This window comes from Salmo salar, chromosome ssa22 (assembly GCF_905237065.1).
Source record: "Salmo salar chromosome ssa22, Ssal_v3.1, whole genome shotgun sequence".
NCBI lineage: Eukaryota > Metazoa > Chordata > Actinopteri > Salmoniformes > Salmonidae > Salmo > Salmo salar.
Window position 1 is genome coordinate 57084475 of NC_059463.1, and position 11900 is coordinate 57096374.

Here is an 11900-nt window from a genome sequence, read left to right on the forward strand (position 1 = left end):
CAAATACAACAACACAGAGTTACACATGGAATAAACAAACATACAATCAATAATACAGTAGAACAATCTATATACAGCATGTGCAAATGAGGTAGGATAAGAGAGGTAAGGCAATAAATAGGCCATGGTGGCAAAGTAAATACAATATAGCAATTAAACACTGGAATGGTAGGATGTGCAGAAGATTCATGTGCAAGTTGAGATACTGGGGTGCAAAGGAGCAAGATAAATAAATAAATACAGTATGGGGATGAGGTAGATTGGATGGGCTATTTACAGATTAGCTATGTACAGGTGCAGTGATCTGTGAGCTGCTCTGACAGCTGGTAATTAAAGCTAGTGAGGGAGGTAAGAGTCTCCAGCTTCAGAGATTTTTGCAGTTGTTTCCTGTCATTGGCAGCAGAGAACTGGAAGGAGAGGTGGCCAAAGGAAGAATTGGCTTTGGGGGTGACCAGTGAGATATACCTGCTGGAGCGTGTGCTACGGATGGGTGCTGCTATGGTGACCAGTGAGCTGAGATAAGGCGGGGCTTTACCTAGCAGAGACTTGTAGATGACCTGGAGCCAGTGGGTTTGGTGACGAGTATGAAGTGAGGGCCAGCCAACGAGATCATACAGGTCGCAGTGGTGGGTAGTATATGGGGCTTTGGTGACAAAATGTATGGCACTGTGATAGACTGCATACAATTTGTTGAGTAGAGTGTTGGAGGCTATTTTGTAAATGACATCGCCGAAGTCGAGGATCGGTAGGATGGTCAGTTTTATGAGGGTATGTTTGGCAGCATGAGTGAAGGACGCTTTGTTGTGAAATAGGAAGCCGATTCTAGATTTAATTTTGGATTGAAAATGTTTAATGTGAGTCGGGAAGGAGAGTTTACAGTCTAACCAGACACCTAGGTATTTGTAGTTGTCCACATATTCTACGTCAGAAGCGTCCAGAGTTGTGATGCTAGTCGGGCGGGCAGGTGCGGGCAGCGATCGGTTGAAGAGCATGCATTTAGTTTTACTTGCATTTAAGAGCAGTTGGAGGCCACGGAAGGAGAGTTGTATGGCATTGAAGCTCATCTGGAGGTTAGTTAACACAGTGTCCAATGAAGGGCCAGAGGTATACAGAATTGTGTTGTCTGCGTAGAGGTGGATCAAAGAATCACCAGCAGCGAGAGCGACATCATTGATGTATACAGAGAAGAGAGTCGGCCCGAGAATTGAACCCTGAGGCGTACCCCTATTTAGACTGCCAGAGGTCCGGACAACAGGTCCTCCGATTTGACATACTGAACTCTATCGGAGAAGTACTTGGTGAACCAAGCGAGGCAATCATTTGAGATACCAAGGCTGTTGAGTCTGCCAATAAGAATGTGGTGATTGACAGAGTCGAAAGCCGTAGCCAGATCGATGAGTACGGTTGCACAGTAATGTCTCTTATCGATGGCGGTTATGATATCGTTTAGGACCTTGAGCGTGGCTGAGGTGCACCCATGACCAGCTCTGAAACCAGATTGCATAGCGGAGAAGGTACAGTGATATTCGAAATGGTCGGTAATCTGTTTGTTAACTTGGCTTTCAAAGACCTTAGAAAGGCAGGGTAGAATAGATATAGGTCTGTAGCAGTTTGGGTCTAGAGTGTCTCCCCCTTTGAAGAAGGGGATGACCGCGGCAGCTTTCCAATCTATGGGAATCTTAGACGATACAAAAGAGAGGTTGAACAGGCTAGTAATAGGGGTTGCAATAATATTGGACGGTAATTTTAGAAAGAGATGGTCCAGATTGCCTAGCCCGGCTGATTTGTAGGAGTCCAGATTTTGCAGCTCTTTCAGAACATCAGCTATCCGGATTTGGGTGAAGGAGAAGTGGGGGAGGTTTGGGCGAGTTGCTGTGGGGAGTGCAGGGCTGTTGACCGGGGTAGGGGTAGCCAGGTGGAAAGCATGGCCAGCCGTAGAAAAATGCTTATTGAAATTGTCAATGATTGTGGATTTATCGGTAGTGACAGTGTTTCCTAGCCTCAGTGCAGTGGGCAGCTGGGAGGAGGTGCTCTTATTCTCCATAGACTTTACAGTGTCCCAGAACTTTTTTGAGTTTGTACTACAGGATGCACATTTCTGTTTGAAAAAGCTAGCCTTACCTTTCCTAACTGCTTGTGTATATTGGTTCCTAACTTCCCTAAAAAGTTGCATATCACGGGGGCTATTCGATGCTAATGTAGAACGCCACAGGATGTTTTTGTGCTGGTCAAGGGCAGACAGAAGGGCTATATCTATTCCTAGTTCTACATTTTTTGATTGGAGCATGCTTATTTAAGATGGTGAGGAAGGCACTTTTAAAGAATAACCAGGCATCCTCTACTGACAGGATGAGGTCAATGTCATTCCAGGATACCCCGGCCAGGTCAGTTAGAAAGGCCTGTTCGCAGAAGTGTTTTAGGGAGCGTTTGACAGTGATGAGGGGTGATCGTTTGACCACAGAGCCATTACGGATGCAGGCAATGAGGCAGTGATCGCTGAGATCTTGGTTGAAAACAGCAGAGGTGTATTTGGAGGGCGAGTTAGTTAGGATAATATCTATGAGGGTGCCTGTGTTTACGGATTTGGGGTTGTACCTGGTAGGTTCATTGATAATTTGTGTGAGATTGAGGGCATCAAGCTTAGATTGTAGGATGGCCGGGGTATTAAGCATGTCACAGTTTAGGTCACCTAGCAGCACGAGCTCAGAAGATAGATGGGGGGCAATAAATTCACATATGGTGTCCAGGGCACAGCTGGGGGCAGAGGGTGGTCTATAGCAAGCGGCAACTGTGAGAGACTTGTTTCTGGAAAGGTGCATTTTTAGAAGTAGAAGCTCGAATTGTTTTGGTACAGACCTGGATAGTAAGATAGAACTCTGCAGGCTATCTCTGCAGTAGATTGCAACACCACCCCCTTTGGCAGTTCTATCTTGGCGGAAAATGTTATAGTTAGGGATGGAAATTTAAGGGGTTTTGGTGGTTTTCCTAAGCCAGGATTCAGACACGGCTAAGACATCCGGGTTGGCAGAATGTGTTAAAGCAGTAAATAAAGAAAACTTAGGGAGTAGGCTTCTAATGTTAACATGCATGAATCCAAGGCTTTTACGGTTACAGAAGTCAACAAATGAGAGCAGCTGGGGAGTAGGAGTGGAGCTAGGCACTGCAGGTCCTGGATTAACCTCTACATCACCAGAGGAACAGAGGAGAAGTAGGATAAGGGTACGGCTAAAGGCTATAAGAACTGTCCGTCTAGCACGTTCGGAACAAAGAGTAAAGGGAACAGATTTCTGGGCACGATAGCATAGATTCAAGGCATAATATACAGACAAAGGTATGGTAGCAAGAGAGTACATTGGAGGTAAACCTAGGCATTGAGTAATGAAGAGAGAGATATAGTCTAGAGACGTTTAAACCAGGTGATGTCATCACATATGTGGGAGGTGGAACAACATGGTTGGATAAGGCATATTGAGCAGGGCTAGAGGCTCTACAGTGAAATAAGACAGTAATCACTAACCGGGACAGTAATGGACAAGGCATATTGATATTAGGGAGAGGCATGCGTAGCCAAGTGATTGTATGGGTCCAGTGAGTGGTTGGGCTGGCTGGGGACACGGCAATTCAGACAGTTAGCAGGCAGGTGCTAGCAAGCTAGCAGTTAGCAGGCCGAGCTAGCAAGCTAGCATAAGGGCCTTAAAGGGACGTCGCGATGGGAGAAAAGTCTGTTTTTAACTCCTCGTGCGGTGACATCGATAGACCAATCGTGGAATTAGTAGGGTTCCAAGTAGCAGAGGGGTCCAAGTCCAATTGGCAAAATGGGTATAGTGGTCCAAGAAACTGGCTGGTGGATCAGCTAACAGTCCAATATTCTATAGATAGCTAGCAGGATGGGGATGGCAGAATGGGCCTTCAGGGGACGTCTGAGGCGCCTGTTGGGATCCTCGGGCAGATTATGTCGGTATTCCAGTCGTGAAGGATTGGTGGGGTTCCATGCCCCATACCGGCAGTAGAAGGGGTCCGGATATTGTAGCCGAGGAGTGGGCTTCAGGAGTAGCCCAGGAGCCCTAGCCGGGAGATGGGTCTAGCATGGGCTAGCCCCAGGCTAGTTGGTGCTTGCTCAGGGATGGAAACACTCCCAGGAATGTCATACATAATGGATCATTAGCTTCCCAAAAGGTACTAACCTTCACACCTCTAGATCAGGGTTTCTTAAACTATGGGTCGGGTCCCAAAGTGGGCCCTGGGCATGTGAGAGGTGGGTCGCGAGTTATAAGAATACATCTATAATAACACACTATTGGAGGATGATTTGGGTCACGGGAGGATGGTCAATTTCTCATTTGGGTCTTGAGTTGAAAAAGTTTAAGAACCCCAGTTCTGTTATACTCACAGACATGATTTTAACAGGTTTAGAGTGTTTTCTATCCAATACTACCAATTATATGCATATCCTAGCTTCTGAGCCTGAGTAACAGGCAGTTTACTTTGGGCACCACATTCATCCAAACTTCCGAATACTGCCCCCTGTCCCGAAGAAGTTTTAATGAATGGGGGATGGAGGACTTGAATGTTGTGTCTGAAGTTGGCTCCCACAGGTCATCTTACTCTCTACCACTATTGAGTATTTTTTTTTTAACTCAAGTTTACTATTACCTATTTAAGTAAACCCTCATTATACCAGGGGGTGAGTACGGAGAACACAATCACTATAATGAAATACATGGATCAATAGGCAAAAAGACACATAGACAATATTAACATATTGTATGCCTCAGGTCTTCCTTGGTGTTCACATCACCAGCAAACTAACATGGCCCAAGCACACCAAGACAGTCGTGAAGGGGGCACGACAAAACCTATTCCCCCTCAGGAGACTGAAAAGATTTGGCACTGGTCCTCAGATCCACTAAAGGTTCTACAGCTGCACCATCGAGAGCATCCTGACTGGTTGCATCACTGCCTGGTATGGCAACTGCTCGGCCTCTGACTGTAAGACACTACAGAGGGTAGTGCGTACAGCCCAGTGCATCACTGGGGCCAAGCTTCCTGCCATCCAGGACCTCTACACCAGGCGGTGTCAGAGGAAGGCCCTAGTGGCTGGAGCGGTACCGGAGATCCAAGTGTAGATCCAAGAGGCTTCTAAACAGCTTCTACCCCTAAGCCATAAGACTCCTTAACATCTAATCAAATGGCGACCCAGACTATTTGCATTGCCCCCCCCCTCTTTTGCGCTGCTGCTACTCTCTGTTATTATCTACGCATAGTCACTTAATAACTCTCCCTACATGTACATATTACCTCAATTACCTCGACTAACCGGTGCACCTGCACATTTACTCTGTACCGGTACCCCCTGTATATAGCCTCGCTTGTGTTATTTTACTGCTGTTCTTTAATTTGTTAATTTTATTTCTCATGCTTATATTTATTTATTTTTATATTTTTTACTGCATTTTTGGTTAAGTAAGCATTGCACCGTAAGGTCTACACCTGTTGTATTCGGCTCATGTGACATACATTTTGATTTGATTTATATTATATTTACACATATATAGAAATCAAAGACACATATCTTAATGAATATGCAACCATTTAAGACTGGATTAGCACGAGAAACAAAAACATATTTTACTTACTGATCTAAAAGTGACCTTCTCCTTCTAATCTTTCTTTGCGCGCAAGACTCCTTCTGCCACTCTCCTGGTCAATTTCTGCAATAATCTCATCCAAATGTGTTTACTTGAAGTTTGATTTAACATTTATTCTCTTAGTAGCCATGTTTGAAGAAGAAGAGCAAAGCACTGGGTAACGTAAACACCCTTGCGTCCTGTGGATTTTCAAATGCAGAATGAATCGTGTTGCGCGTAGCCATGAGACAATGGCCATCAGTCATACAAAGGGCCATCACATATTCATGTAAAGCCCAGTTCATTGGCTATCTATCTAGCTATGTTTCGAAACGATAGGTGATCATTGGATCAACAGACTGTCAATCAAGTGAACACCGCCCGTCTCATTGGTGCGTAATGATGGCTGTTCTTCATGGGCTAATTGAAGTGTTGTATAGCCAATACGTAATGTAGAATTTGGTTGCCTTCTAGAGTGTATGAGGATTGCACAGAAACCGAACTTGACCAGGTGAAACAAGGTTTAGCTGGTTAGATTATTTTGTTGCAAGTTGAAAGATTCGGAATGAATGTGAAACACAGTATGCAACATGGATCGTGTTAGGATCTGAAAATGTATTTTATCAAACAAACTATGCTACACTTTATCTCTGGGACACTCAGGATGAAAAATCAGAGCAAGATTACTGAATGTAAGTACATTATACACCGTCAGAGGTGAATGTATCAAACCAGTTGCCTTGATAAAAGTGTTTTGTTGTTGTGCACTATCCTCAAACAATAGCATGGTATTTTTCCGCTGTAATAACTACTGTAAATTGGACAATGCACTTAGAAAGCTTATATGATAGTTAATCTGACCATATAAGATATGTCTTTGTCCCGGGAAAGTTGGCTTTTGTTTACAATGCCATTCTAGTCAAATATCGCATATTGAGCAGCAACTGCCCCGATTTAGGAACTTGATCAAGTAGAAGTTAAACAGAAACCAGCTGTTTGCACTCGGCAGCCAATGAATACAATCAATTGATCACTGTAGCAGATGTGAGGTACAGATACAAAGAGTGTTGTTATAGCTACAGATAAAGGCAGTGTTGCTAGTGTTACAGATACAGAAAGTGTTGCCATAGCTACAGATACAGCCAGTGTTGTTATAGCTACAGATAAAGGCAGTGTTGCTATAGTTACAGATACAGAAATTGTAATGGCCGTCGAAGGGAGTAGACCAAGGCGCAGCGGGTTGAGTGCTCATAATGAACTTTATTTTAGAACACTAAACAAAACAAGAAACAAACGACAGCCAAACAGTTCTGTCAGGTACACGAAACACTAAACCGAAAATAACCACCCACAAACACAATGAGAAAAAAACCCTACTTAAATATATTCTCTAATTAGAGGCAACGAGATACAGCTGCCTCCAATTAGAGACCAATCCCAAACACTTCCAACCTTGACAACCTAGAATAAACATAGAAATAGACTAACATAACCCAGAAACCCCGAAACACACAAACCAAACACCCCCTGCCACACCCTGACCAAACTACAATAACAAATAACCCCTTTTACTGGTCAGGACGTGACAGAAATTGTTGCCATAGCTACAAATACAAACAGTTTTGCTATAGCTACAGATACAGGCAGTGTTGCTACAGTGCTTAGCAAAAGTATTCATTCTCCTTGACGTTTTTCCTCTTTTGTTGCATTACAACCTGTAATTTAAATAGATTTTTATTTGGATTTCAAGTAATGGACGTGCAATAAATAGTCCAAATTGGTGAAGTGAAATGAAAAAAATTACTTCCTTCAAAATGTTCAAAACGGAAAAGTGGTGCGTGCATATGTATTCACCCACTTTGCTATGAAGCCCCTAAATAAGATCTGGTGCAACCAATTGCCTTCAGAAGTCAGTTAATTAGTTAAATAAAGTCCAACTGTGTGCAATCTGAGTGTCCCATGATCTCGGTATATATACACCTGATCTGAAAGGCCCCAGAGTCTGCAACACCACTAAGTAAGGGGCACCACCAAGCAAGCGGCACCATGAAGACCAAGGAGCTCTCCAAATAGGTCATGGACAAAGTTGTGGAGAAGTACAGATCAGGGTTGGGTTATAAGAAAATATCTGGAACTTTGAACATCCCACTGGGCTTTACAGAAGAGTGGCCAGAAAAAAATACATTGCTTAAAGAAAAAAATAAGCAAACATGTTTGGTGTTCGGCAAAAGGCATGTGGGAGACTCCCCAAACATATGGAAGAAGGTACTCTGGTCAGATGAGACTAAAATGATGCATTTTGGCCATCAAGGAAAACGCTATGTCTGGCGCAAACCCAACACCTCTCATCACCCCGAGTACACCATCCCCACAGTGAAGCATGGTGGTGGCAGCATCATGCTGTGGGGATGTTTTTCATCGGCAGGGACAGGGAAACTGGTCAGAATTGAAGGAAAGATGGATAGCGCTAAATGCAGGGAAATGTTTGAGGGAAGGAAACCTGTTACAGTCTTCCAAAGATTTGAGACTGGGACGGAGGTTCACCTTCCAGCAGGACAATGGCCCTAAAGCAACACTTGAGTGTTTTAAGGGGAAACATTTAAATGTCTTGGAATGGCCTAGTCAAAGCCCAGACCTCAATCCAATTGAGAATCTGTGGAATGACTTAATATTTCTGTTACGTCAGCAGAACCCATCCAACTTGAAGGAGCTCGAGCAGTTTTGCATTGAAGAATGGGAAAAAATCCCAGTGGCAAGATATGCCAAGCTTGTAGAGACATACCCCAAAAGACTTGCAGCTGTATTTGCTGCAAAAGGTGGCTTTACTAAGTATTGACTTATTCACGTTCATGTTCTGTTTTTTTGTCTTATTTCTAGTTTGTTTCACAACAACAAATATTTTGCATATTCAAAGTGGTAGGCATGTTGATTAAATCAAATGATACACACCCCCCAAAAATCTATTTTAATTCCAGGTTGTAAGGCAACAAAATTGGAAAAATCCCAAGGGGGTGAATACTTTCGCAAGTCACTGTATGGCTACAGATGCAGGTAGTGTTGGCTAGATTAGCCCATTATAAAGTTGAATTAGGCGTGTCACCCTCAAACCAACCAAAGTGATCATAATCTTGATCTCAAGTCTCCTATGTCCCACAAGACTTTGTTAATTAGCCCGCTGAACTAAAGCTTAGGCATTCGATTGGAGAACCAACACAAGTCCTCAGGTCTCAGCTTCCTCATCACACGAGCATAGTTCGTGGCTCACCGATCCACCTACCTTACACATATCAGGCCGTCATTGTAAATAGGAATTTGTTCTTCAATGACCTGCCTGGTAAAATAAAGGTGAAATAAAATAAACATGGGGTTAAACCAACATGGACGCATCAGAATATGTCAAATAGTGACATTTAACCATCGTTGTTCTATGTCACCCAAGCTGCCATCTGATGTACACACACTCCAAGAACTGACTCAGCTTCCAGTCAGTCACAGTCTTGGATTTCATTCACCCTGCCCACATTCTGTATGTCACAGTGTTTGTTGTGTGTTTTCACCACCTGGGATAACTTAAGTTACTTTTAATAGAAAACTCTTGACAACAACACACTTATCTATTATCTGCTCCCATTGTCACATGTACCACGGCTAAATCAACACTGTCGGCAAGACAACATGTTTATCAGGTGGCAATTATGTGTTGTCTCTGTCTTTTAAACATAATTATACAGCGATTACTCCACCTTGCAGGGCTGAGAGAAAACCTATCTAATCACCCTGTAACTCTTCCTAAGGGGAATGTTGTTTGTGTGGCTAGTTTTAGAGGTAGGAGACAACTGGGCATCTCTCTCTGCCTCTCTTTCCCCAGAGGAGAGAACCAGGCAGGAGGAGAGAACCAGGCAGGAGGAAGTAACCAGACAGGAGAATTTTCTATTTATTATGAATCCCCATTAATTCCTGCCAAGGCAGCAGCTACTCTTCCTGGGGTTTATTATGGATCCCCATTAGTTCCTGCCAAGGCAGCAGCTACTCTTCCTGGGGTTTATTATGGATCCCCATTAGTTCCTGGAGGAGTGAACCAGGCAGGAGGAGAGAACCAGGTAGGAGGAGAACCAGGCAGGAGGGGGAGAGAACCAGTAAGGAGGAAATTCACCACTCCTACTCTGAGACATTGTGAATAAGGGCCCTGGTTTACCAGACTTTTAGAATGAATTGGCATTAGGTAAAGTAAGTGCATGAGAGTCAGGGGCAAAGATGCACACTGTCTTAGTTAACATACTGGGGAGTTGTCATCACAATGTTGTTTAGATGTGTTATTTATATGAAACGGGGTGTATTCACACGTTTTTCTATGACAAAGCTGTTACGTACTTTAAAGTCCACGCTCATCGACACCAGCTGCTCAACAATCTTCTCTCCCAAAGCCACAACAATTAGATTTTTGATTTAGTCTTGAAACACAAATTCGAGGCACATCGCATCACATCACATCACACGCACGCACGCACGTGCACACCGGCAGGCAGACAGATGCCCTGGATGCATGAAAATGTGATTCTGCAATTGAATAAGAATTAATGAAGCATTTTTTATTAACCTTATGAGATTTACTGGAAGTATCGTTGTACACTGTACAACATGGCGAGCTAATGTATGGAGATCACATGTACTGACTGTTAGGTTCTACTTTCTCAGAGTAAAAACTCAACAGATACTATGAAAAGCTTAAACCAAGTTTATTTCTCCCCAGATGATCAATACAGCTTTCATTAGATGATGACATATTCAAACGAACGTTGATATTTAACTACGCCGAGTCTCCTCCTACACGTCTGAACAGTCAATACATCTCTGTTGCTAGACAGAACCTTAGTGATATTTGTTCTTCCTCAATTCATCTGACCTCTCACCCCAAAGTGCTCACTCCTCCCTACCTCACGGATGTTATGGTGACTGGTACCAGACTCTGTCTCTTCTCCTGCCAGAGAATCCCTCCCATAGGATCACCTGATGGCTAACAATAACATATCCTGACATAATGTAAACGCTATACATTACCCTTTCTCTCCCTCAGTGACATGAATAAGTATATTTTCATATTCTCAGAAACCAACATGACAAGCACGGACACAAAGCTGGTCACATATGTTGGTCCCTGTTTCACAATGTAGCCTGCAATACTGAGACAACAAAGGCTTTCTAAATGGCATTCTATTCCTTACCCACTGGGCACCGATGTCAATTCAACGTCTATTGCATGTTAGTTCAACGTCATTTCCTTGAAATGACGTGAAAACAACATTGCCTCAACAAGTGAGTGCCCAGTGGATATATAGTGCACAACCTTTGACCCCAGCCCTGGTGGCACAAGGGAATTTGGTGCTATTTTGGGGACACACACAATATCTCAATACTCAATCAATGCAATATGAACAATGAGGTAAATGGGTTTCGAGGTGGTTTTCAGGTATCACATGTATTTACTGGACATGGTTGATGTATTTCAGAGTGAAATACCTTTCATTACCTTCAGTCAATTGACTTTCAAGGAGAGTAAAGTTGACAAGGCCCCATAAAAGACTGGAGTCAAGCTGCCTCACTACAGAAACAGGAGATGGACTAGCGTCTTGTCCAGGGTGTACTTGTACATCAAGCTGCTTTACTACAGAAACAGGAGATGGACTAGTGTCCTGTCCAGGGTGTACTTGTACATCAAGCTGCCTTACTACAGAAACAGGAGATGGACTAGTGTCCTGTCCACGGGGGTGTACTTGTACATCAAGCTGCCTCACTACAGAAACAGGAGATAGACTAGCGTCCTGAGAAAGGAGAGAGTGCGAGAGCAGAGATGTTGGAGAGATAGAGAGAGGAGTGTGGAGAGCGGGAGAGAGGAACAGAGGAGAGAGATAAAGCCTTGATAAAGTATTGATAAGTTCAAGTAAACAACATCAAAGTCAAGGGTAAAATCAATTTAGTTGTAGTGAGATTAAGACAACACTATGTTGGCATTTGTTTATATTTAGCCATTGACTGCATGCCCTTGATTTGAGGAATAGATTGCATCCTGGTGGGATTTTTTTCTCTCAACATAACTCAGGTAGTAACTGAGGGTGGGATAGCAGGAGCAAGTAAAGTGCAGTAGCTACCAGCTGTGCCATGACGGAGCATATATCTTGCTGGGGACTGTAGCACATTGTAAGCTATGATTTTGACCATTTGGTTAAATATTTTTGATTCAGAGACCTTTTCCAAGAGGCTCTAGAACACTCACAT